Source organism: Taurulus bubalis (assembly GCF_910589615.1).
Source record: "Taurulus bubalis genome assembly, chromosome: 18".
NCBI classification, from domain to species: domain Eukaryota; kingdom Metazoa; phylum Chordata; class Actinopteri; order Perciformes; family Cottidae; genus Taurulus; species Taurulus bubalis.
This window is the reverse complement of record NC_136606.1, coordinates 21,052,367-21,077,695: the sequence shown is the minus strand read 5'-3', so window position 1 is coordinate 21,077,695 and position 25,329 is coordinate 21,052,367.

The following is a 25,329-nucleotide window of genomic DNA, read 5'->3' as shown; positions in this document are numbered from 1 at the left end:
AACCAGTGTTTGAAACCAGTGTTTGAAACCAGTGATTGAAACCAGTGATTGAAACCAGTGATTGAAACCAGTGATTGAAACCAGTGTTTCATATGTCCAGAGGCTGTGAGGATTATTAAAAGCTGCAATGTGAAGCTCCACCACGAGAAAAAGAACAACTCTTTGAGCAAAGGAACACGACTCAAATACGAAGGGAAGGCACAGGAAATAAACCAAAGAGTCCAATATGATCAGAACCCTGCAATATTAATTCACTGCTCGACAATAATGTTAACATATGACTCTAGACAAAGATAACACAATAAACACACACGGTGTTTAGCCCTGATATTCCTACTTGGCTTTATATTCCAAATGTCATCCTTGGAAGTGTATTTTACATAAAGGTGTATAGTTGCAAAACATCTGAGCTCGTTTTGACCTTGATCTTTCTCATGATAGCTTTGGGTTCTGCAGGCAAAAGCATATTGCTTCTCCTCTAATGTGAATGTGGATGTTCGGCCCTTCCGTGCATCGTGCCCTTTATGACCAGATAAAAGCAGAAGGCATTGGGTTGTGTAACATGTTCTGTGATCAGAGAGGCTTGTAATGAATTTGGGAAAGGAAGAAGGACTCAAAAGCAATGATGAGCTTTTGCCTTAAAGGCACACCAACTGGGAACCAGTGAGCTTAGCTAATTGCAGCTGGGCTTTGTTCTGCATGCTGCACATTGAAAAACAAAGCCATCGAGTCTGAAACGGTTACGAGGAAGAGAGCAGAGTCTGGCCTAACTGGATCCAGTCATGAGATGCTGTAGAGCTGCCCTGAGAAGGCAGGGAAGCAGAACATCATGTTCTTCTGAGTTCATGTAGGAGTGAGCAAAAGAGAGACTGGAGCTGCATCTCCGGAGACACCAGATCAACTCTAAAGACACCCCAACAAAACTAAATGTAATTCCTGCTCTTGCGAAAACCATTCCCAAAACTCTCACAAGAGCAACATTGCTTGATTATGGCCATGATGATTTAGAAACATAACCATATTGATTCATCTCCCAGCTTTTGGAAAACATTCCCTGTTTACCATGTGTTTACTGCGATGCATTCGGGTTCCTCAATAATCCCCAGTCTAGAATCACCAATTAGACAAGCTCCGTTTGGCAGTGCTCTCTGCTTGTATACGGCGTGTGCAGAGCCAGGGAGGCCAAACTTTGACAACAAAAAGACAACATGTTATTTGCTGTCGACAGACCCGGAGTTGTCGCTGCTCGCAGAACACACAGAGAGCAGGAGGCTTCTCCTGGATGACAGCTGGGCTCCAAAACCCCGATCCTCTTTTCCTCCCAACGCCTTCCAGGAGCGAGAGGATGAGCCATGTGGCATGGCTGCACAAGGACAGGGTATAATGACATCCAGCTGTGTGCATTTCATCAAATTACCTGCAGTAATGAATGAGTCAAAGCCCCAAGTGGCCGCGAGGCTCATCTCATCGCACAATCCCAAAGCCTCGAACGGGACATACTTACTAAGTAGTTGGACATTTTTAAATGCGCTTAAAAATGAAGTCGCTAAATTCAAAAGGGAGCATACTATTGCACAGAAAACACCACAGCAATCATTGTATGTAAAAGTGAAGATGTGAAAATCAGTAGAGCATTGATACACAGAATCTACAGCGAACCTCATTCCACTCAGATCAGCTATTATAATGTGAACAAACAAAATGGTGCTATATTCAATATTCAGATATTACTACAACAGCAAATCACTGTTTGTTATGAAAGATATGGAGGAGTAACGTTTTCCTGAGAAGAGGATGACGTCGCCCACAAAATGACGGCATCCTGCTATAGCAGCGTTTCCTTATTGGCGTTTAAATAAAGCGGTTTTCCAACCAGTTGAAAAAGACAAATGATCCCAAAATGTCCAAGAAGAGAAACATGTATGCAGAGAGAAGGCAAGATGGGAGGGTGAAGAAAACCCGGTGAGTGTTGTGTCATGAAGCAGAGTCGGCCTTTTGGCACCAAACACTGAGCCAAGGACGCTAAATGTAGCCTGCAAGGAAAACATAAAATGGTCCAAGAATGAAAGACTGTGAGAACATAATTACAAAAGCTACATCCAGCTTGTGAAAGCTAGCTTTGTTGCGGCTGGAGAAATTGCCCGAGCTTCCAATTGTTTTTCAGAGGAGGCGTTTTTGAAGCAGTGGAGGAAGTACCACTAAATCACCCTGGGGAACGTTGGGGGTAACTACCGATGGCACACCTGCCATGTGTGGACAAAAACTGGTATGGTCGGACTAGTAAAGGAGAAAACGGCAAAAAGTAACTTCCACACATCTGAGATAACTTATCATGGCATTATCCTCCAAGCAGCTCTGTGTGGAAAGGCTCTGCTGCTGGATAATATAATGACGGTCACGGCCATGAAGGCAGGATCGTGGCCTGAATCACCGCCAGTTCCAGTCGCTTTTGAAGGAGTTGGGCTCGGGGCACGGAGATGTGCCGCAGCATACAGAAGAAGGGTGGCTGAGGAGCGGCTGATAGAGGATTATTTAACAATATGAGAGGCAGGAGTTACATTTATACAGCTACAACCGGCCCTTAGAGGGCACTTTATTTAAATTCAATGTATTTTGTAAAGCCAAAAATCACAAATTATCCTCAGAGGGCTTTACAATCTGTACACATATAACATCCTCTGTCCTGGGACCTCACATAGGATCAGGAAGAACTTCCCAAATAAAACCTTTAACAGGGAGGAAAGGGGAAGAATCCTTCAGGAGAGCAACAGAGGAGGATCCTCCATCAGGATGGACAGAAGAATAGATGTCATGTGACCAGAATGAACAACACATTACATGAATATGACAGAAATGATTCATATAAAGAGAGTAGCCGTTGACGGAGGCCTACACCCACCGGGATCATTGCTCTTCGGCCTCACGTGTTCTGGTACCAGGTCCACTTATGAGCCTACTGCCGACTCCAGGAAGGCCTGATACCCCGAACGGCTGTTTGGTGCACAAACACAGGTTAGTTTTAGTGTTGGTTTAGGCAACCCAAGAGACACGGAGACGAAGGTGGGTGAAGGAATGGAGTTTATTTAAGGATAGCTGGTGGTGTTGCAGAGCCAGAGGTGAGTGCAGGTACGGGGTGTGGTGACGTGAGTGCAGACATCCTGGACACAAGGAACAGAGTTAGTAACACATCACAAAGGACTCTTTGTGGTTAAAAGGACTCAGAGGGGCCCAGAGTCACACACACACGCACACGCACGCACACACTATTGTTATTATTATTTATATATATATATATATATATATATATATATATATGCCCGCCTACCTGCGCTACTCGCTGGTCCAGTCCCCCCTCCTCCTGAATGAGCCGCCCGGGTCAGCATGGTCTTCGTACTCCCACTCCATGTCCATGGACCCGGTCCTGGACTTAAGGACCTGCATTTCAAAACTACTTTGGGCTTTAGAAATCCTGTGTGAACGCCGGGTGATGAAACGCTTCAGCCGTTGGTAAAGGGACCCGTTGCCCACCTCACGGTAGACGTCTTCCTGCTCGGGTAGGTCTTTCACCCTCTCAGCCTTTTTCCCTTTTGGTTTTCTTCTCTCCCCTTCCTCCACCTCTTCCTCGCCCTCCTCCTCAGTGACTGAGTCCAAATGACCGAAAAAGTACTTATAGTACTTTTCAATGTCCTTGAGTTCCTCGTTCTCTGTCTTAAGGTCCTCGATCTTCATCTGGAGATCCGTGTTCATCTTCTTGAGATTTTCCATCTTAGTCTGTAGTCTAGCAGTCTGCACGAGAAGTTCATGATTCTCCGTCTGGTGTAAGACGATTTTCTTCTCATAGTTGACTAGAAGACAATTATACTTGAAGTGTTGGAATCCCAGTTCTTGCTGTAGGTCCCCGTAGTTCAGCTCCATGTCGTTATCTTTTTGCCAGAGGCGCTTGTTTTCTGTCTGGAGGGAAGCGTTCTGCACACGTTCCAGTTCAACAATGTCTCTCAGCACCTGAGTCTCGGTGGGAAGAACCAGATCCTCGCTCCGCTTCTGTTGGTCTTTTGGGAATCTACTCAAGTGAGTTAGAGTTTCTATTTTTTGGGCGAGTTCCACATTTTTTTTCTCAAGAGCCTGAACAAATCTTTTGGTTTCCTCCAGATTTTCTTCGACGGTTCCCATCACCTCTTCTATGACGTGACGTATTTTATCCATCGGCTTTTGTTTTGTGAATCTGAGCTCAGACAAAGGAGAAGCGTCACAGAGAATCCTGTCGGATCTAAACCAATACACTCCATGAGGCTCAGGCAACGGCTGCTTAGCTCCGCCCATCATGGTTACTGTTTCTATGACGAGGTTATTGTTCACAAGGTTTACAAAAACAACAGCAACATCTTTATTAACCTCTAGTAACACATATGAACACATGTTTTCTTTTTGGGCACATTGTTTTTGGGCACATTTTCTCCAAGATTGTCCGAATTACATTGAGAAAATGATGAAAAGAGAATTACAATACGTTAACAATAATGTTAACATATACTATATAATCTACTCTGTCTTATTAGTAAATGCTTTGTGTCTGATGAGAGCTAATTTAACGGTCGCCTTAAGTACAGGATGGTCGAATGGAGGTATTACACAAGGACTCGCTCGGGGAAGAGGCCATCGTTCTCCCACAGCGTGATGAACGGAGTCGTTTGCTCCCGGTTCCTCAAACACAACACAATGAAGAACTAGTTTTGCTTCTCGCCACAAAACAAAAGTAGCAAAATGGCCGAGTTCACTTCAGCCGTGTAGTGAACCTCAATGTGTGTAAAGCTACTGGACCTTAAAAGTGATACTTCAGGTTCACAACCTGTAGCTGTGCTCACTTTGGTTCATTTGATATGAAGTATAAACTCTATTTATAAAGTCGTCACACTCTCTGTCAGATATTACTCAGTGGTCTGATGTTTGAAAGTGAAGGCCTTAAAGGTTAAACGTTACTTTCCGCGGCCGGCTGCAGGCAGACGAGCTGCCGTCTGTAGTGCAGCAGCTCCCGGTAACGTTACCTTTTCACGTGACTGATGATGATGTCATAAGGTCCCTTACCTCTTGAAACCTGAGGCTCGTATATGGTTCTTTTTTTACGTCTTTATTTTATTCAAGTAGTCGTATGAACCCCAAATGAGTTATATTACTTGTATTATTTCATATCATTTTTTTTCAGAATTTATTTGTGAATAAAATGTATATTTTCAAAAAAAAAAACACTTTTTTTTAACATATTTTGATCATAACTATTAATGTCCAGCATGATCTATGCTAGATTTCCCCCCAAAAAAGTAGCCAAACTTTTACAAACTCCATGGTTCAGGCCCTTACCAACATCCAAAATACTAATAGGACACCTTTTTGGAAAGCTTAGGACCTAAATAATCAGAATATGCAACAAAAGCCAATGTAAAACCAAGCTTTGATATATTGGGAAGGTGTTTTAGTAAAAAAAAACGTGTCAAAAATAGAAAGGTTACTTGTTGTCAAAAATTGCATAAGCCTTCCCCTTTGCTGCGTGAGGTGTTTCTAGAAATGTGGGGGGTACACGTAAGTCTCAGGAAGCGGATTTGTGAGACAGAGAAAAAGAAACCTTCGGCCGATTTGTGATTTTACAGGTACTAATATGGAGTTCGTAAGGATTTTGATTGCTTTGTTAGACTCCCACAAGCCTGTACGATTACTGAGATGTGTTTGTTAGGGAAATCCGACTTTGTAAAGGGATCATGGATTTAGTGAAACCTTGCGGACGCCGCGGCAAGCTGACGGAGCAGCAGTATAGTCGGCGGAGTTTACGTAAATACTTAAACTTAACAGTTACATTAATTATGTTTTACACCATATGTATCTTCTCACAAGGGTTGTGGAACTGTAGAGCTTCAAATGAAGTTAAACAACGATGTGGTTCTGGAGATAATTACGGGAACGTTCAAACAAAATAAAATAAAAATTGTCCGAAAACAGGCACAGCGGCGCTGCTTTGCCTTGCTGTGCTAAAAAGATTCGGTAGCATTCGAGTGAGTTGAACCCAAAGCTTACATCTAAATGTTGATGCTGCCGCATCACTGTTACGCAACGTTTAACCACAACGAGCTCCAAGTCCTCCAAACAGCCTGAACATGGAGACCATCTGAACCCAGTGGACGGAGGCCTATGGAGCAGAACCGGACCGTTGTGGGAGCTCGGCTGATGCTACCTTCTAATTGGCCAGTCTGCCAGTCGAGGGGCGGGGCTTAGCAAAGGGTCATTAGCAGCTTGGGGTTTTAATGGAGGCACAATGATGTTTAACCTGGGCAGCACGCAATATGAGGCATTTAAAGCCACCGTTTAGGTTAGATTAATTTCCCTGTCTACTACGTTTAACCTGTTGTATTTAGTATTTCCTCTGAGCATTTCTTTCTCTTTCCTTTTCCCCACCCAGAGCCTCGGAGGAACTCAGCTAATTGGCTGTTTTTTCATGCCTCTTTCTAAAGCAGCCCTATAAACACTAACTCATACTCATGCTCTATGACAGCCCTGTTTAGGGCCTCGCAGCATTGCTATGCAGTGGTGGAGTCCAAGATGAGTGACTTCAATAATATGTAACAAGCTCCATTCTTTCTCTCCTGGAGCTCAAGAAACAAATAATGTGTTGAGAGGTCAGAATCAGGACTTTTGCAAACTTCAAAGTCTTCTGTGAATAGATTGTACTGCCAAATAGAGGAGAAACCTTCCTCGAAGAAGCGACTGTACCTTTGAACTCAATGCTTGATAAGAAACGCTTCTGTGAAAGAGTAGCAGAGCCAGGTCAGACTTCTCATTGTCTCTGTTTGAAGACGGACTGAGACCTATCTCCTGCAAAGTATGACAAATTGCTTCTGCTTGGGCGAGAGGAGCAAACAGAGACACGGCTCCCTGATTAAATATGTCTGTATCCTCCATCTGAGCAAATATGGACGTGTTGCTATCCGTGTCCGTTATTAATGCAAACAAATAGCACACCGCAGTCAGGAAATAAATAATGTTTAATATATATATATATATATATATATATATATATATATATATATATATATATATATATATATATATATATATAAGTAGAAGAAAACGCAGACTGTGAGGTGTTCACATGGAGTTATTTAGAGGATAATTCATTGAAAGCTTTGTTCTCATAAGATGTCATCTTGCCGGCTCAGATGGAGGGGAAGCGTACTTAGAGGCAAGCGAAGGCCAACGCAGCGAAGTGTGGCTTTCACACACGTTCTTACTTCATTATGTATATGTGATGGGCAGAATGCACATTCATCAATGTTCCTTTGCAGGGGCTGAATGAACAGTAGGAATGATTCATTTGTCCCCAGGAGGAGAAAACAGTCAGTACAGTCACAGCATTATCAAAAGAGCATTAAGATTACAGCAAATAAAAAAGAACAATAAAGCGAAGTGAAGGCATTGAGTTTATTATGAAATGACTGACGTGGTTTTATGTATTTCCAGAACACAGCTGCTGATTATATTTTTATGTCTATGATATTCCATGTCATAGTTCCACAAGTTCAGGGACTTGAAAAGACATATAAAACCCCTATATTTCATAATTTAACTGCTTCAGGAATAAAAGCTTTTGAATTTGAAAATAATTGTGAAGAAATAGTACAAATATAATTGTATCATGGAATTTCAAGGAAAACTAGTCAAAAAATGCTGCATGGAGGAAAAGAAAGAAACACAAATAAGAGGGGGCTTTTATTGTGAAACATTTGTAGGAATTTAAATTAGCCGCTCTGTTGACCACGTCACACATCCAATCACCTTCTGATCAGGCAGGTAGCGCTGAGGTGTGGACACGGGAACGCTTCACACCGGACCATCAGATCACCACAGTTACTTTGAAAAAACAAGTTCACAGCAGACGCATCACGAATGTTCACAACACGTCAGTTTACTCGCTCAACAATGAAGCACGAATGTTATTTGCGTCTGAAAGGGGGCGTGGCTTATCTCCGTAGAAACAGTTACCGTTTCCTTCATCCACCATGGAAATAAGCACTAGTTCTGCTTGATACTTGTCGTATACTAGAACGTGCAGACTCCACAGCAGGAGGGAACCCGGCCCTCCTGCTGTGAGGTGACAGCGGTAACCACTCGACCACCTGCAGCCCCTTTAGTGTTGCGGTTTAGCATAAACAACAGAGTACAGCTGAGACTTCTGGGAAATTCATAAAGTATGGTCATAATCCAGTATACTGAACAAAAGGACAAAGTTATTAAAGTGAATCCCGAGGGGAACATGAATGTCAATAACGTTTACCTGCTGCTTGCGCTCCAGTGATCCCCAAGGTCGTAAAATGTGTCTTCTAAGGACTTTGAATATTTAGAGAAAATGTCAAGATAATCCATCCACCAGTCAAGATATTTCACTCTGAATTAGACGTTTCAAGTCAACAGGAAAAGTCCCTCAGAATCATCCTCTGGGGACCATGATTGCGTCTGTGTGTTTCCATCCAAACGGTTTGAGTTATTTGTGCAACCCAAAGGATGCTGACAGCACAGAGCACAGTGTGAATACTGAGTACACAGAACGTCATGTTCCCTTTAAGGGAATTACAGAAACATTTCACAATCCTAAAAAGAACAAAAGGAACTTCATATTCACAGGTTTCAGAAAGCTGGGAGTTTTAATCTTCAACACTTGAAGCAGAATCGATTGAAATAAAATTACAATCTGGGTTCATTTTATTTCAGTTGACTCAAGTGTCATATTTGTATTTGCACGAATCCCAAGCAGCCTCTTCTTTGCTGAGGCAGCAATGCGTCTGCAGTGTTTGCCGTGTGGCGACACGCTCACTAAGCCAACACCGAAGAGATGAAACCTCTCAAAGGCAAACGCGTGGATGATGTGAATGTCAGGGAGGAGGAGAGGCAGACACACTCACCGAGGATAAGAACCTTCTGCAGAGACGCTTCTTCATCCACGACAAGGCACAGCAAAGTGCTTCATGTCCTGTAACCTTTGAGAAAATATATATTTTCCATCTAAAGTAGCGTTTAATTACGATGACAGCTTAATAAATCCTTGGTAAAAAACAAATGTTTGCAGTATTTTTTTAGAATGTCGCTGTATAGCTGCAGTCCTTTACTGAGGCTATAGATTATGGAAAATCCTTCCAGTAAGTGTTAACATTAAGAATTCAATAACCAGAGGAGCTTTTTAAAGGGCAGTTGCGACTGTGACCAATTCAAATATGAAATTATGAAGAAAAGGAACGTATTCAGACAGGCTGAGCAGCTCGTGATTATCTATTTCTACGACCTCGGGGAAATGTTCATGTTTTCCATTTGTCCCATTGATTTGTCTTCTGTATCCAAAAGTCTAATCACAAAGTGGATAGACACAGATATACATACATACAGAAGTATACATACAGAAGTATACATACAGAAGTATACATACATACAGAAGTATACATACATACATAAGTATACATACATAAGTATACATACATACAGAAGTATACATACATACAGAAGTATACATACATACATAAGTATACATACATAAGTATACATACATACAGAAGTATACATACATAAGTATACATACATAAGTATACATACATACAGAAGTATACATACATAAGTATACATACATACAGAAGTATACATACAGAAGTATACATACATACAGAAGTATACATACATAAGTATACATACAGAAGTATACATACAGAAGTATACATACATACAGAAGTATACATACATGAGTATACATACATACAGAAGTATACATACATGCATAAGTATACATACATACAGAAGTATACATACATAAGTATACATACATACAGAAGTATACATACAGAAGTATACATACATACAGAAGTATACATACATGAGTATACATACATACAGAAGTATACATACATGCATAAGTATACATACATACAGAAGTATACATACATAAGTATACATACATACAGAAGTATACATGCATAAGAATACATACATACAGAAGTATACATACAGAAGTATACATGCATAAGTATACATACATACAGAAGTATACATACAGAAGTATACATGCATAAGAATACATACATACAGAAGTATACATACAGAAGTATACATGCATAAGTATACATACATACAGAAGTATACATACAGAAGTATACATGCATAAGAATACATACATACAGAAGTATACATACATACAGAAGTATACATGCATAAGTATACATACATACAGAAGTATACATACATAAGTATACATACATACTGAACATAGGAGTAAAGGAAGCTCCACATGGCACACACATGCACACCAGTGTGACAGATACCTGCCTAATGAAGCACACCTCCACTGTAAGAACATGATCACACCTGATTACATCTTATTAGAGACATTAGTGTTCATGCTGCTCAACACGGATATGAAAAGCTGCTTTGCACATTTATGGTCTGTTTGACTCTAAATGACCATAATGTACTAAATGAACATCATGCTGTATTGAAGAAGACTTGAAACTAGAGATTGAGACATAAACTCATGTTTACAATGTTTACTGAGGGAATACATCAAGAGAAGTAGAGTCATTTATATGTTCTATACAACCAGAGGAGTCACCCCCTAGTGGTCAGGAGAGAGAATGCAGCTTTAAAACATGAAGCATAGACTTCTATACAACCAGAGGAGTCACCCCCTAGTGGTCAGGAGAGAGAATGCAGCTTTAACACATGAAGCATATACTTCTATACAACCAGAGGAGTCACCCCCTAGTGGTCAGGAGAGACAATGCAGCTTTAACACATGAAGCATAGACTTCTATACAACCAGAGGAGTCTCCCCCTGGTGGTCAGGAGAAATAATGCAGCTTTAACACATGAAGCATAGACTTCTATACAACCAGAGGAATCACCCCCTAGTGGTCAGGAGAGAGAATGCAGCTTTAACACATGAAGCATATACTTCTATACAACCAGAAGAGTTGCCCCCTGGTGGTCAGGAGAGAGAATGCAGCTTTAAGACATGAAGCATAGACTTCTATACAACCATACTTCTTTTTGCAACCAGAGCAGTCGCTACATGATGTCCATTAGAAATAATTAAAGTTTCGGCTTCGGCTTCACTCTTCAGACCTGGAGCCTTTTGGCTGATGGGTTCACTTCCTCTTGAACAAACTGAAGTACTTGATGCTTAGAGAAGGAACAATATAGAAAACACTACAAAGCCAGTGAGAGCAACTCTGATCTGTTTCAAACAAATTGACAAATTCATTTGGAATTCAAACTTTGCTCTTGACCTGACTCATTCTGCGGGGTGGGGGGTTGTTGCGCGTGTTGGGCCTCCCTCCTGCCGCACGGCGCTTCCTGCCGGCTGCACCTGCCTGAGCAGCGGGGTGAGGCAACGTAGACGCCTCTCCAGAGATAGACACATAAGTAATGCTATCAGGGTTGAACTTTAACACCTCGGTTTCAGTGTGAGACTTTCTTCAAGGTTACCCACGATGCACCGGGTGAATGGCTGTGTTAAACACTGCCAATTCAACATTTTGGATACAATTATTCTTAATTTAGTCTCAGGATCAAAGTCCCCCGTTATCCTCTGCAACACGTCTCCTCCTGGCCGATCTGGTGATCCTCCCGCCTCGCTTTGCATAATGAGTTCAGGGGATTTGCAGCCGAGCTAAGTCTAACTTTTCACCCCTGGACCAACGTGAGAAATTATATAGAGTGTGCTGTAAAGGTGCAGCCCTGTGTGTGTGTGTGTGTGTGTGTGTGTGTGTGTGTGTGTGTGTGTGTATGTGTGTGTGTGTGTGTGTCCACTACAGCGTGTTGATGTGTGTTGATGCAGTTGCCTGTCAACATGCCAGCTCTGATAATCCTTTAAACAGATTAGCATTAACGGCCCTTGGGCCTCACTGAATGCTCCGTTTGGAGAGATGAATATTTATGAATGAACAACATTAAAATGATCGGTTATCGTTGGAGAGGAGGGGTCAGAACCAGGAAGTCTTCCTTTTGTCCGTCAGCCAGCAGTGGAGTGATGACGTTTTTGTTTCTTTGCATGTTTTTCATTTGTGAATGAAGTGGTTGATTTCCTTTTGTATTCTTTTGTGTGCTGATTATCATTATTCAAAAAGCCTCATGCTCGGACAAACAGATTAATTAAATAGCTGTTAAAATGCTCCTTGGACATATTAACATACTATCTGTAGGCAGTGGTGGAAGGCAACCTAGTACATATACTCAAGTACTATACTTCTCAGTACTTCCATTATATACTTCAGAATTTATCTCCACTACCTATCAAAGTAAAATATTGTACTATTTACTCGATTACATTTATTAGACTGATTAGTAGTTACTGGCCACTGTTTTTAATGAGCTTTTATATTAAGATCTAATACACACACACATATATATATATATATATATATATATATATATATATATATATATATATATATATATATATATATATATATATAATAAAGGTCAAACCAGTGGTTTTCATGGTTGTGCTTCACACTGCTGCATTGACGCTAATAGAACACTGATGAGAACGCTTCTGCTGATATTCATCACAGAATTCAATCAATATAATTAATTTCCCTTTGATTTGGTCAAAAACAAATACATATTTTGCCTGTATGCTTCATAATGGGGCCGTGTCTGACCTACAGAACACGTTTAATTATGCAGCATCAACTTCAAAGGAAGAGCTGTAGACTGCAGTGGATCAAAAGGTCAAATACATATTATAAACTTATGGATTCACAGAAGAAGTAACGTTCTTTCCTTCATTTGCTGCAGCAGTGTTTCCTTTTGCTTTAGTCAGTTTCTCATTCCCTTCTGTGGTGATGCACCAGAGCCTTGACTAAGCCACTGATGATCCACCGTTTGGTCTGGTCCAGCTCTGTGCTCTCTCTCAGAGCATAAACCTGTCAACTCATAACACCAACAAACTCAAAGAAATGATCGAAAGCTCATCACAAAAATGCAGTTCATGTGGAGAAACAGATGTTACCGTTCTCCCTTTGCACTAAGAGCTGAGACCAGGAAACCTGTCTCCATTTGCTTTTACCTGTCAACTTGTTTCTCCGGTCTGGAACGAGACTTTGAATCTACTTTCTCTGTATATTTCTGCTCTATCACAGCAAGCATCCGTCGTACAGCAACGAGGGTCCTGTGTCGTTTCTGCTCTCATGAAACGTCTTGCAAATACAATTCAAGGACCACACGGGTGCTTCTGCATTGATGATTTCCCTTTCAACCTGATATTAAAGCAGGCTTCTGAACACATCTGTGAATGCAAATTGAGTCAGAAGTTCACAGCTTCAAACCTGTTTGAAATTCAGCTGTTCTTGAGATAACAGCAGCCATACTCCGGCGGCCATTAGCCTCACACAAAAGGACGAGCGCGTCTAAAGATCTCACGCAGGCGTGTCCTTCCTCTCACGGGCGGATTGGAGAACGCCGTTAGTTTCATATGTTCTGAATTTAAAGCCGTTGGAGCAGATTCACGTATTGTCCTGACTCAGCATTTTAAGACCTAAGAATTACGAATTAGCAGGTAGACGTCTGCAGGACCCTGACTGTATGGAAACATCAATATGTGTGTGTGTGTGTGTGTGTGTGTGTGTGAGAGAGAATCTATGGCTATGAAAGTATTGCTGTGGAAGTAGTGAAGTAGTGCAGCAGGATGAGAAGGAAGCTCATTACTGCAGAATAATGAAACCCGGTGTCGGCTGGAAGTGAACAGCGCTGCTTCTGTAGATACCGCCGTCTCTGTATTTCTTCCACAATGACCAGTCACTACTTCATAGCTCTGTTCTCTCACCTGAACCAGTGTGTGGAAACAAACTCACCCAGCGGAAGAGCAGCTGTGTGCTTTGTTGTTGGAGCCACGTGTATTAACATAATAACAGTATTCATCTGCATGATGTTTGTCACAGCATCACTGTGGTTAAGCTACATGCAGGGCTTTCTCACAGAGCTGTTGCATGAATTAAATCAGCTGAGGAGGTGATTGTCTCCGTTTGGTTAGTTTGTTTATTCAGCGTGAGACAAAAAAAGAAACTCAAATTCATTATAGTGTTTGAGTTTCTCCACAGTATTTAATCTTAAACATGATTGACTGAATTCCCCAGTGTTGCTGCTGTTTAAAAAAAACAACGATTTTCTATTTTATTTTTCCTCTGTAGAACAAATGTTGTTGTGCAACCCTGTGTAGTTCTATCCATGCTGCTTTTATTATTCAACACTCAGCAAGGAAGACGACTTTGGAGAGAAAGGTGCATCATCTGCTGGGAGTAAAGCACATGAACACAGAAGTGTCCCATCGGAAGATCTCCGTGTGTTCCACAACTACAGTGGAAGCTGAGGATGGAAATAATGAGTTTTACACCTGCGCTTGAATTAGCAACTGTTAGCTCCATTAGAGTAACACAGTCTGTGTTTACACAGTCTGTGTTGCTCTAATAAAGGCACTATTTTGCAATTTTACTTCAGGGTGAAGGATCGCCGCAAATGAGTCATGAACCTGTAGAACGAACTGCTTCCCTGGAAAGCAGAGCAGAGCGGCAGTAGAGCAGCGGCAGATCAGAGCGGCGGCAGAGCGGCGGCGGCAGAGCGGCGGCGGCAGAGCGGCGGCGGCAGAGCGGCGGCGGCAGAGCGGCGGCGGCAGAGCGGCGGCGGCAGAGCGGCGGCGGCAGAGCGGCGGTAGAGCAGCGGCGGGGGGCGGTGACAGGAAACTGTGGTCAAGTCTGACAGCTTTCAGCTGACTTCAAAGATCACACAGGAAGTCACAGAAACAGTTACTTCCTGTTAGCTCCGATCTGTAGGCGACTTGTAGTCTACAGACCTCATTCGGATTTATTCATTTGTCTTTAAAAATATATATTTATGTAGAAATGTGTGTGTAGCTGCATCCTTTGTTCTTTTTATGTCTGCCTGTGGAATACATTACTAGTGGTTTTGATGTGTTATATAAATAAGATTTATTATTATCAACCACACAAGATATGTTTTTAGATCAAACATGAGACGAATAGTCAACAATCCAGCGTTAAGTATTACAACTACACATAAAATAAGGATTTTCTACAACACGTGGTGTTTGCTGTCAGATCTAAGAGCCAATCAGCTCTCTGATGTGGAGACAGCCAGGCGTTTCCCATCATGCACTGGGCCACGCAGTCGGTGGAGAGCTACTGCGGCTCCTGGAACAGAGCTATATATATATATATATATATATATATATATATATATATATATATATATATATATATAAATGTATATATATATATAAATGTATATATATATATATATATATATATATATATATATATATATATATATATATATATATATATACATATTTAGGTTACGGACCTAAATGAAATTAAGTCACAGTTGAGATTTTCTCATGAGTATCGGCCTCCTGGGTGAAAGTAAATGAACTTTCAGCTCTTTTTTAGTCTTCTAACTTAACCACACCATGTCATTATTCACTGATAGGAGGGGCAACATGCAAGGTTCCACCTGGACTAACTAACCAACCAGGACTAACGTTCACACACCGTAGGGTAAGTGTCCCCAAGGAATCACCGACATGGGCTGGCGGAGCCGGGGATCGAACCTCCGACCAAAGGACCTGCTCACCACTGATCCACAGTCCCCCGATAGTCTAGTGCTGACGCCCCCATCTCCCCGACCTCCTCTGGAGTGGAAACCACAGAATATGATCAGAAAAACATTTGTCGAGAAAATCAAACGTAACCCAGGAAATATGTTTCCCTCCAAACTCGACTGACAATGCGGTTATGGAACTGACATTTCCAGGAGCCCAGGGTGCTTTTTGAAGCTGTTCTTTAACACAAGCCGACACGTCCTTCACACTAGAAAACATGGACAGAAAAAGATGTGCCGCATATCATTCATCATCTCATATGTTCTTCTTTTCCTATATCTTCCTTCGTCAACTTTGCTGTTTTTCTTTTCTACTCTTTTCTTCCTTCCATTCCTGGTTGAGACCATTACCTTGACAGGAGTGTCATCTTGTGACACCTCAGTGTGAATCGTAGCTTCCTCGCGAAAATAAAAGTCTCCCAAAAGCCAATTTAGAACACAGCACATGCCACTGTGCTAGACTAGCGTGTGCTGTGGGCTGCAGGAACATGCTGCTGGACTAGCACACAGATACCAACTCTCACGGTTTCGCCGTGTGACACACGCTTCTGCATGTTTTCACACGCACTCACGCCACACAACCATTTTCTCACGGCAAAAAAAAAATTCTGATTTTGGGCCGAGGCGCGTTCGTTCCTTTTCAAACTCCCCGACGATAGATGGCGCTAAGGAGCGCATCAGTAAACCTATTCACTGCATAGACATCCTATTTGCCCCAAAGTAGGGCGGACTGGCCACGGGGGACACCGGGGAAATCCCCGGTAGGCCGACGGCGTTGGGCCGGCCCACCTCCGTCATCAAGCGGCCTCTGAGATCGCCGGCCACCACTATATTCTATGGCTCAGAGAAAATGTTAAAGTTACTCCAATACAAGATGTTGATGATCACTGACTAAGATTTATAGTAGTCCTCCCGTCCCTACACACACTCATGGTTTCCACACCCAGCATGCAACACTACTGATCGCGATCTGTATTCACATTCATGGTTTGGATGTTGCTTGCAGGTTTTCAGGATATTCTGCCATTAATTTAATCCAGAACACCGGTACTCCAGCAGAGTTGAAACGTACATTTAAGTTTCATGTTGGGGGTAACGTGATCACGTAGCCTCTTGACATGTGTCAAGACTAAGAGGCTCAGACGCACAGACGGATGTATCCGCTCATTCTTCAAAATAAAACATCTTTTTCCATTTTTTTTTATCATTCTTTCTGTGCGGCCCGGTACAAAGGGGATCTTGCGTCACTCGCTCGCAGACGAAGCCGTTTTTGAGTGTGACTCGACAGCAAGGCACCAACACGTAAACCTTTAAAGGAGATAACTGATATTGTTTTATTACCATGTGACTATAATGCACCTGGGCCGGCAGAGTTAGTTTAGGTTCTGTTACTTAACTTATTCTTTTGTTATGCACCTTTGTTATGCACCTTCAACACCCCAACACCTCAACATCCCAACATCCCTACACACACACACACACACACACACACGCACATGCGCACACGCACACGCACACGCACACACACGCACACGCACACACACACACTTTTTGATTTTGGATAATTTCTCCCCAACGGAGCAGTGCCAGACCGAACTTCCAGACCTCAAATGTTGTGGGCGGGGCTAAGTTTGGCTGGTACCAGGCTACATCTTTAGCATACCACCCAATAATCCAATAGAATGCATGAAATAACATCTACTTAAACCAAAATGTCCTGGGGTGGACCATCAGCTATGTCTTTGCTTCACATAATGTAACCAATGTTGTCCATCTCCAGTAGGCCGCCCCTATCAACGACTTTGGGCCCCACAAACCACCAGAATGCAGGGTACAACATGGGGACAACAGGGTACAACATGGGGACAACAGGGTACAACATGGGGACAACAGGGTACAACATGGGGACAACAGGGTACAACATGGGTACAACAGGGTACAACATGGGGACAACAGGGTACAACATGGGGACAACAGGGTACAACATGGGGACAACAGGGTACAACATGGGGACAACAGGGTACAACATGGGGACAACAGGGTACAACATGGGGACAACAGGGTACAACATGGGGACAACAAGGTACAACATGGGGACAACAGGGTACAACATGGGGACAACAGGGTACAACATGGGGACAACGCCAAACTAATTCAAATTTCCTGATATTTGAGCCACCAACGTGTGTGGCTGCGTGCGCGGAAAAATGTTGGTCACCCCCGACAAAATCTCACTCCAAGGTTTTTTGAAAAGTTGCCAGCTCTGCTAGCATGTGTTGTGGGCTGCAGGAACATGTTGCTGGACTAGCGTGTGCTGTGGGCTGCAGGAACATGTTGCTGGACTAGCGTGTGCTGTGGGCTGCAGGAACACGCTGGTGGACTTGCGTGTGCTGTGGGCTGCAGGAACATGCTAGTGGACTTGCGTGTGCTGTGGGCTGCAGGAACATGCTGGTGGACTTGCGTGTGCTGTGGGCTGCAGGAACATGCTAGTGGACTTGCGTGTGCTGTGGGCTGCAGGAACATGCTAGTGGACTTGCGTGTGCTGTGGGCTGCAGGAACATGCTGCTGCAGCCGGACACGTGGACGTGTTGCAGCACATCACGACGTCTCCGTCTCTTTCTCATCGTCCTCAATCTGTGAACTCTGTGAACACATATATAGGCTGCTAAAGTGTGTGTGTGTGTGTGTGTGTGTGTGTATGTGTGTGTGTGTGTGTGTGTGTGTGTGTGTGTGTGTGTGTGTGTGTGTGTGTGTGTATGTGTGTGTGTGTGTGTGTGTGTGTGTGTGTGTGTGTGTGTGTGTGTGTGTGTGTGTGTGTGTGCGTGTTTTGATTCACTATTTTTTTCTTTTTTTTCTTTTTTTAATTAGTTGTATTTCTTCTCTTTTTTTACTTTACTCTGTCTGTTTGCTCTACTTTCCTGTCAATTTATTTTCTACTATTACAAAAAACAATGAAAATACTTGTTTGCTGATCGCTGTCGTCATATTGTGCATATTCTCTAATAAAGTATATTTAAATCTCGGATCCCTTTCCACCGTGCTGCGTGAAGCAGCATCCATCATGTGTGACATCATCTCATTGGGTGAACTCTGGGTGTAATTATTACGCCTGCTGTTCACCTCCGCTAACTTTAAGTTACACATAATGGCAGCCGCTGCGTTTTGTCTTCAAGACAAATAGTTGCTCTTTGCCTTGAGTTGTGTAGCCTCGTTTACAATATCCAAAGATGTTTGCATGTAGATGCATCTCTTTGAATTCCTGCCATAGCGCCGCTGCTTGGAAATCGCTTTAGCCCTGCGTTGCTATGGCAATTCAGCTCCAGTGAGCCGGTGAAGGATGGCCTGTACGAGTGTGTGCGGTCGCACCGAAGCAAAAGGGACAAAAGCGTGATTACTGAAATGACTGAAGAGCTAATCTGTAAAATGTTGCCAGTTTTTTTTTTTTTTTTTTTGCGCAAGTTCTTGGCACTCTGCTGTTATTTACTTTGCAGCAGTTATTTGTGGGTGTTTTACAGGTGACTCATGATGGTGGATTAATGGAGACCTTGCAGCCCTGCAGCAGCGGGGAGGATGCATTACTCTCAGGATTAAAGCTCTTGAGCCGGTAAGTGTTGGTGAGGCGCAGGTTGGGATCGCTGTGAGGGAGAGGGACGTCTTCACTTCCCCTCGTGTCTGACGTCAGACCAGTCACATGTTACTGTCAACCACAACGTGAACTGGGAAAAGTCATATTGTTGTTGCTTGGCTACAACTTCTCATTTATTGTTATGCTCATTTATAACTGTGTGCTGAAGGATGTCTCCTGGTTGCAGTGATTCACTGCTTCATAACACCAGACAGCTGACTGCTCCCTCCTCTTATCAACGATCTTCAGGAGCAGGAGGCGTGTCCGGTTATCGGCCATGCCCATCAAGTCTACCTCGTCGGTTTCAGGACGTATTTCAAGAAGTAACATCTGTAGAAATGTTTGGTCTCATTTTGAACCAGAGCATCTGCAGATTAATGAAATACTCGATATGTTATACTCCACTGTGTTATGAGCACTTTGTGGCTTGCTGACACTACTGTTAAACAGTACTTGTGTTTTAGGTAAGACTCATTGTATATCCTTCAATATCAAACCAATGAAACTGCATCCATTACAAAGAAACAAAGGGTTTAATAAACTGCAGCTAGCAGCTCTGCTAAAGCTCCCAGGGTAGGTCTAGCCTGGAGCCGGGTTCTTAGAGACTCCAGGAAGCTACTGGACCAAACACATTCATAACCCCGTTAAGACAACCCATTGGTTTTACACTGCTTTTTGTAGGGATTAAACACATCCAATACAACATTGATGTCAACATCCGATTGTTATATAACAGAAAATGTCTTATGAGGTGTCCATGACCAGGAATCCATGGACAACGTGGAGACCAACACGTCAGACGGTGGCCTCCACTAAGTCCTCTATTCCTGATAATGGACACCATGAAGGACATTATCTTCACACCATGGGCATTATCCTCACACCATGGTCACTGCCAAGGACAACAATCACGTTCACAATCCGTTTCCCTGGTGACACTCAGAGTTTGCTACTATCTGGAACAATCCCCACCATCCCATAATGTTCTGCAATGCAATGGAAGCATGGTTCACTGCTACAGTCAATAGACCGTATACGTATTGGGGACGGGAGATAGTTCTATTCTCAGCTTCTTGAACCCCGTTGGAGGAGTCAGTACCATCATAACATCCCATAAACTGGACCAACAGTACATATAACTCTACAGTATGACCAGATGTTCACTACCATGAGTACATGTGTACACATGTATTGGTTTATTTCATTCAAAACATTATTTTAGAACGATGAACAGACAGTTCAACTGGAACTACTTTGCAGGTGTTCATTATTAGGTAATAAGGAACAATCAGAATCGAGTATTCACTCTAGACTAGATTCGTGGCTGACTGGAACCGAACCTGCCTGCTGCCATGGCCCTGCTGATGGAACCGGCCTGGAACAGGTCCTGCCAGCTGCCATGGCCCTGCTGATGGAACCGGCCTGGAACCAGTTCTGCTAGCTGCCATGGCCCTGCTGATGGAACCGGCCTGGAACCAGTCCTGCCAGCTGCCATGGCTCTGCTGATGCCCCTCCTTTCTACCTCCTTCTGCTTAATGGATCGTGGCTATCTGGATCATGGACCATGCATACTACTCATTATATGAATAGTTTCTGTCATATTCATGTAATGTGCTGTAACTCTGTTATGTTATTCATTCTGGCTACATGACATCTATTGCTTCTGTCCATCCGGGGAGAGGGATCCTCCTCTGTTGCTCTCCCTCAGGTTTCTTCCCTTTTTTTCCCTGTGATATCTTTATTGGGGGAGTTTTTCCTGATCCGATGTGAGGTCCCGGGACAGGATGTTATGTTACAGATTGTAAAGCCCTCCGATCTGTTTTTCTAACCTTAAATTAGTTGTGTTGCCTGAACCTAACAAACTGTTTCATGAAACATCCACATTGAACTTTCCCCATGTTTTGCAGAAAGATACAAAGGCAACTTTTTCCCAGCAACAGAGTTGGTGTATGTGACCCTAAAAGCACATCAATGCTTCAGCCAGAGCTCACATCTGTTCCACAACCTTCAGTTACACAAAGGTTATTATTACAGTGGACCCGTTATTAGTGAAGATTGGGGACAAGCGTTCAATGGTTGGATGTGAGAGCGCCGCTCAGAGAGACGCTCCTCTTTACTTAACACCCAGTGTGTTTGTGTACCATCTAACGTCTGATAACAGCTCGTTCTGTCACTATGACATATGCATGCACGATGCATGAAATACTTGATTTAGAAATAAAATATTTCCTCCTAACTCATTAAAATTAATGGAAAAATGAAACATCAATCCATTATAATGCAATTGTAATGACAACATTAAACTCCCCTTGAAATGAGAGATGACTTTTTCACCTGGTTAGCTAATAAACAATGACGGAATTGGAATTCTAATCATAAAATTCATTTCACAAGGTGAGATGTAAAACAGTGACACTCATTTCTGCTCAATAAAATCTTCACCAGACGAAGTGGGGGCAGAAAACACAACACTCCAACTATTCCAACGGAGACAGTTCAGTGATAAATAAACTGAATAAAAACCGTTATTAAAAAACATAACTCATAAAATGTAAACGAGGAAAAAGTAGCCTGACAACAAAACAAAAGGTGAAATAATTCCCAGTGAAGAAGTGACTCATGTGAAGGTTGTGTCCTCTGGGGGCCTCGGGCATTTGCATACAATGAAACAATCAATTACGTTGTAGGGAAATGTATGTTCTCCTGGATTGCTCTTCAAATATTACAAAAACGTTTCTGATCATCGTCCCCAGAAGTCAGAAGCTCCTGGTGGATGATGAATGAATATATACTTTATTAATCTCCAAGGGGAAATTTGGTGTCGAAGTATCAGCAATTTACAGACAAATTATAAAAACAACAGGGATGAAATATATCTACAATAATAATAATAATAATAAAAATAATTGTAAAAATAGCTGGGATGAAAGATATGTACAGCAAAAAAACTGAGTATTAATTTAGGAATTAAATTAAACTTAATCAATAGAAGTACAAAAATGCAAAGTATCTATGTGTATATGAAGTGTGTGAGGTGTAAATAAACAAACAATAAATAAACAATAGGGGAGTGCAAACATGCAAATTATGTATGTAAGTATATGAAGTGTGTGAAGTGATGGGACAAACAAACACAGGACTTTCACTCAGGAGATGTTTACATATTTGTATTTACGTCCTAAACCTTAAACAAACATTCTTATGTTAAGCCAAATCTAATGTTTTATTAATCATAACCAATTAGTTTTACAGCATTTTGTTTCAGTTACGATAACCTCGTGTTTAAAACAGTGACTATAATCTGGGAGGATATACACTTTGAAACGTAGTTCAGTCACGCAATTTCATTTAGTAAATAGTAAATGGTGTATTGACTCTACTTATATATCTCTTTTCTAGTCTCTCCACCACTGAAAGCTCTTACATATTCATGTCATCATTCAATCATTCACACACTGATGGGAGGAGCTACCATGAAGGTACCACCTGTCCATCAGGACTAACTAATATTCACACTGATGGGAGGAGCTACCATGAAGGTACCACCTGTCCATCAGGACTAACTAATATTCACACTGATGGGAGGAGCTACCATGAAGGTACCACCTGTCGATCAGGACTAACTAACATTCATACAACATTCATACACCGGAGGCACAGCAATTGGTGGTTGAGTGTCTTGCCAAGGACACAGCAACATGGACTAGCGGCGCTGGGATTGAACCGCCGATCGAAGAATTACCCTGCTCTACCACTGAGCCACAGCCGCCCTGAAGGAGACAGTGTTGCAGTCACACGTCCAAATTCATGTTGCTCTAATCATCAGTAACTCAACTGGATATTTTCTAAACTTGTCGGAGACTTTGTTTTCTGCTTTGTACTGAAACAGATATGAAAAGATATGAAAGATGAGAACATATTTGGGATATACTCCAGCTGTTATTCGTTATATATTGATGTATTATTATCCATCCACGTCCTTTCGGCTCGTATTCCTGCGATGAAACTGAGCGTTGTCATTGGAGTCGAACACACGGTGCAGAATGAACCAGTAGGACGAGGAGGAGGAACTGGGCTTATTGGATCTGCTGTCTCAGACAGGAGCCAATCAATATCACAGCGTCAAGGCTTTTAACCTCTCCAACCAAAACATAATCGCATCATCCTGGTTTGTTTTCACCGCTGAAGGCATTGCTATATAAAAACACATCGTGGAAGCTCTAAAAACTGCCCGACCAAGTATTTCAAATATCTGTACAATGAACTTGTAAAACCTTGGATGCATTTGAATTAATTTGAGTTGAGCAAAAGCAAAAAGGTTCTCTAAAAGTGAGTTTCATTATGTCATAAAGGACTTTTATTACATGACCAATCTCATTGCAATTATTCCACTGTCTGTGCAGCCAGTGTAAATATAGCCCGACCCACAGAGCAATAATGGCCAAATTTATGGGAAATCAACCTCCATTTGTGGGCGGCACAGAGGTGTGTGAGGGCACATTGAAAGGAAAAAGGGCAAATTGCACTGCACAACTTTACGGCGTGTTAGTGCTGCTTATCATTAGGGTGATATCTCCTGAGAATCTGACCTTGAGCTCATGGTGCTGTCTCTGAACCATGAACTCAGGCTAAAGAAGTGTGGGGGGATCAACAAAGTAAATCAAACACTAACTCACAGATTGATACCTCACATTATTTTTCCTCCAGCGATATTGTGGCATTATGTGCAATACAAACGAAGCCAGCAGATGGTCCACGCCTGTGTTTCATTTCACAGCTACAGACAGTAGACAGCACCCTCAGGCAATATAACACAATCAGACCTAAGACTATTTAGATTGAATTTTTAACTTCACTTATATTGACTGTTCCAACATTTCCAGAGAGGTATATGACTTTCATTTCAAAAGTTGTAAAGTGCAACTTCATCTGCAGCAGCGGTTTCTGTTTTGCTCTGTGTGTGAATACCTGTCCGCTCAGTTTGTCATGAGATATGGATGGACATGAGGCCTGACCGCTCAGGAAAAACCAGCACAATGATAACGGACCGCTTTTCCTTTTGCTTATGGAGTTCATAGGAATAAGTTAAAACCCAAGTCCTTTGTCTTTTTCAATGAAAAAGTTTGGGACAGAAGTGTAGGTGGGATTGTGTCAAAATGAACTCCAGTGTGTGTGTCTATCAGTGGTGGGCCGTCAGGGCTTGCTAAGCCTTCTCTGCTGGCCTAAACAGATATATATATATATATATATATATATATATATATATATATATATATATATATATATATATATATATATATATATATATATTATCGCTACATTGTAGCTCTTGTAGCTCATTGTCGCTCATTGTAGTTTATTGAACCTCATTGTAGCTCATTGTCGCTCATTGTCGCTACATTGTACATCATTGTCGCTCATTGTAGCTCATTGTCGCTCATTGTAGCTCATTGTACCTCATTGTAGATCATTGTAGCTCATTGTCGCTACATTGTAGCTCATTGTCGCTCAATGTAGCTCATTGTACCTCATTGTAGCTCATTGCAGCTCATTGTCGCTCATTATAGTTCATTGAACCTCATTGTAGCTCATTGTCGCTCATTGTCACTACATTGTAGCTCATTGTCACTACATTGTACCTCATTGTCGCTCATTGTAGCTCATTGTACCTCTTTGTAGCTCATCGTAGCTCATTGTCGCTACATTGTAGCTCATTGTCGCTCATTGTAGCTCATTGAACCTCATTGTAGCTCATTGTCGCTCATTGTCGCTACATTGTAACTCATTGTCGCTACATTGTACCTCATTGTCGCTCATTGTAGCTCATTGTCGCTCATTGTCACTACATTGTAGCTCATTGTCGCTACATTGTACCTCATTGTCGCTCATTGTAGCTCATTGTCGCTCATTGTCACTGCATTGTAGCTCATTGTCGCTACATTGTACCTCATTGTCGCTCATTGTAGCTCATTGTAGCTCGTTGTCGCTCATTGTAGCTCGATGACGCA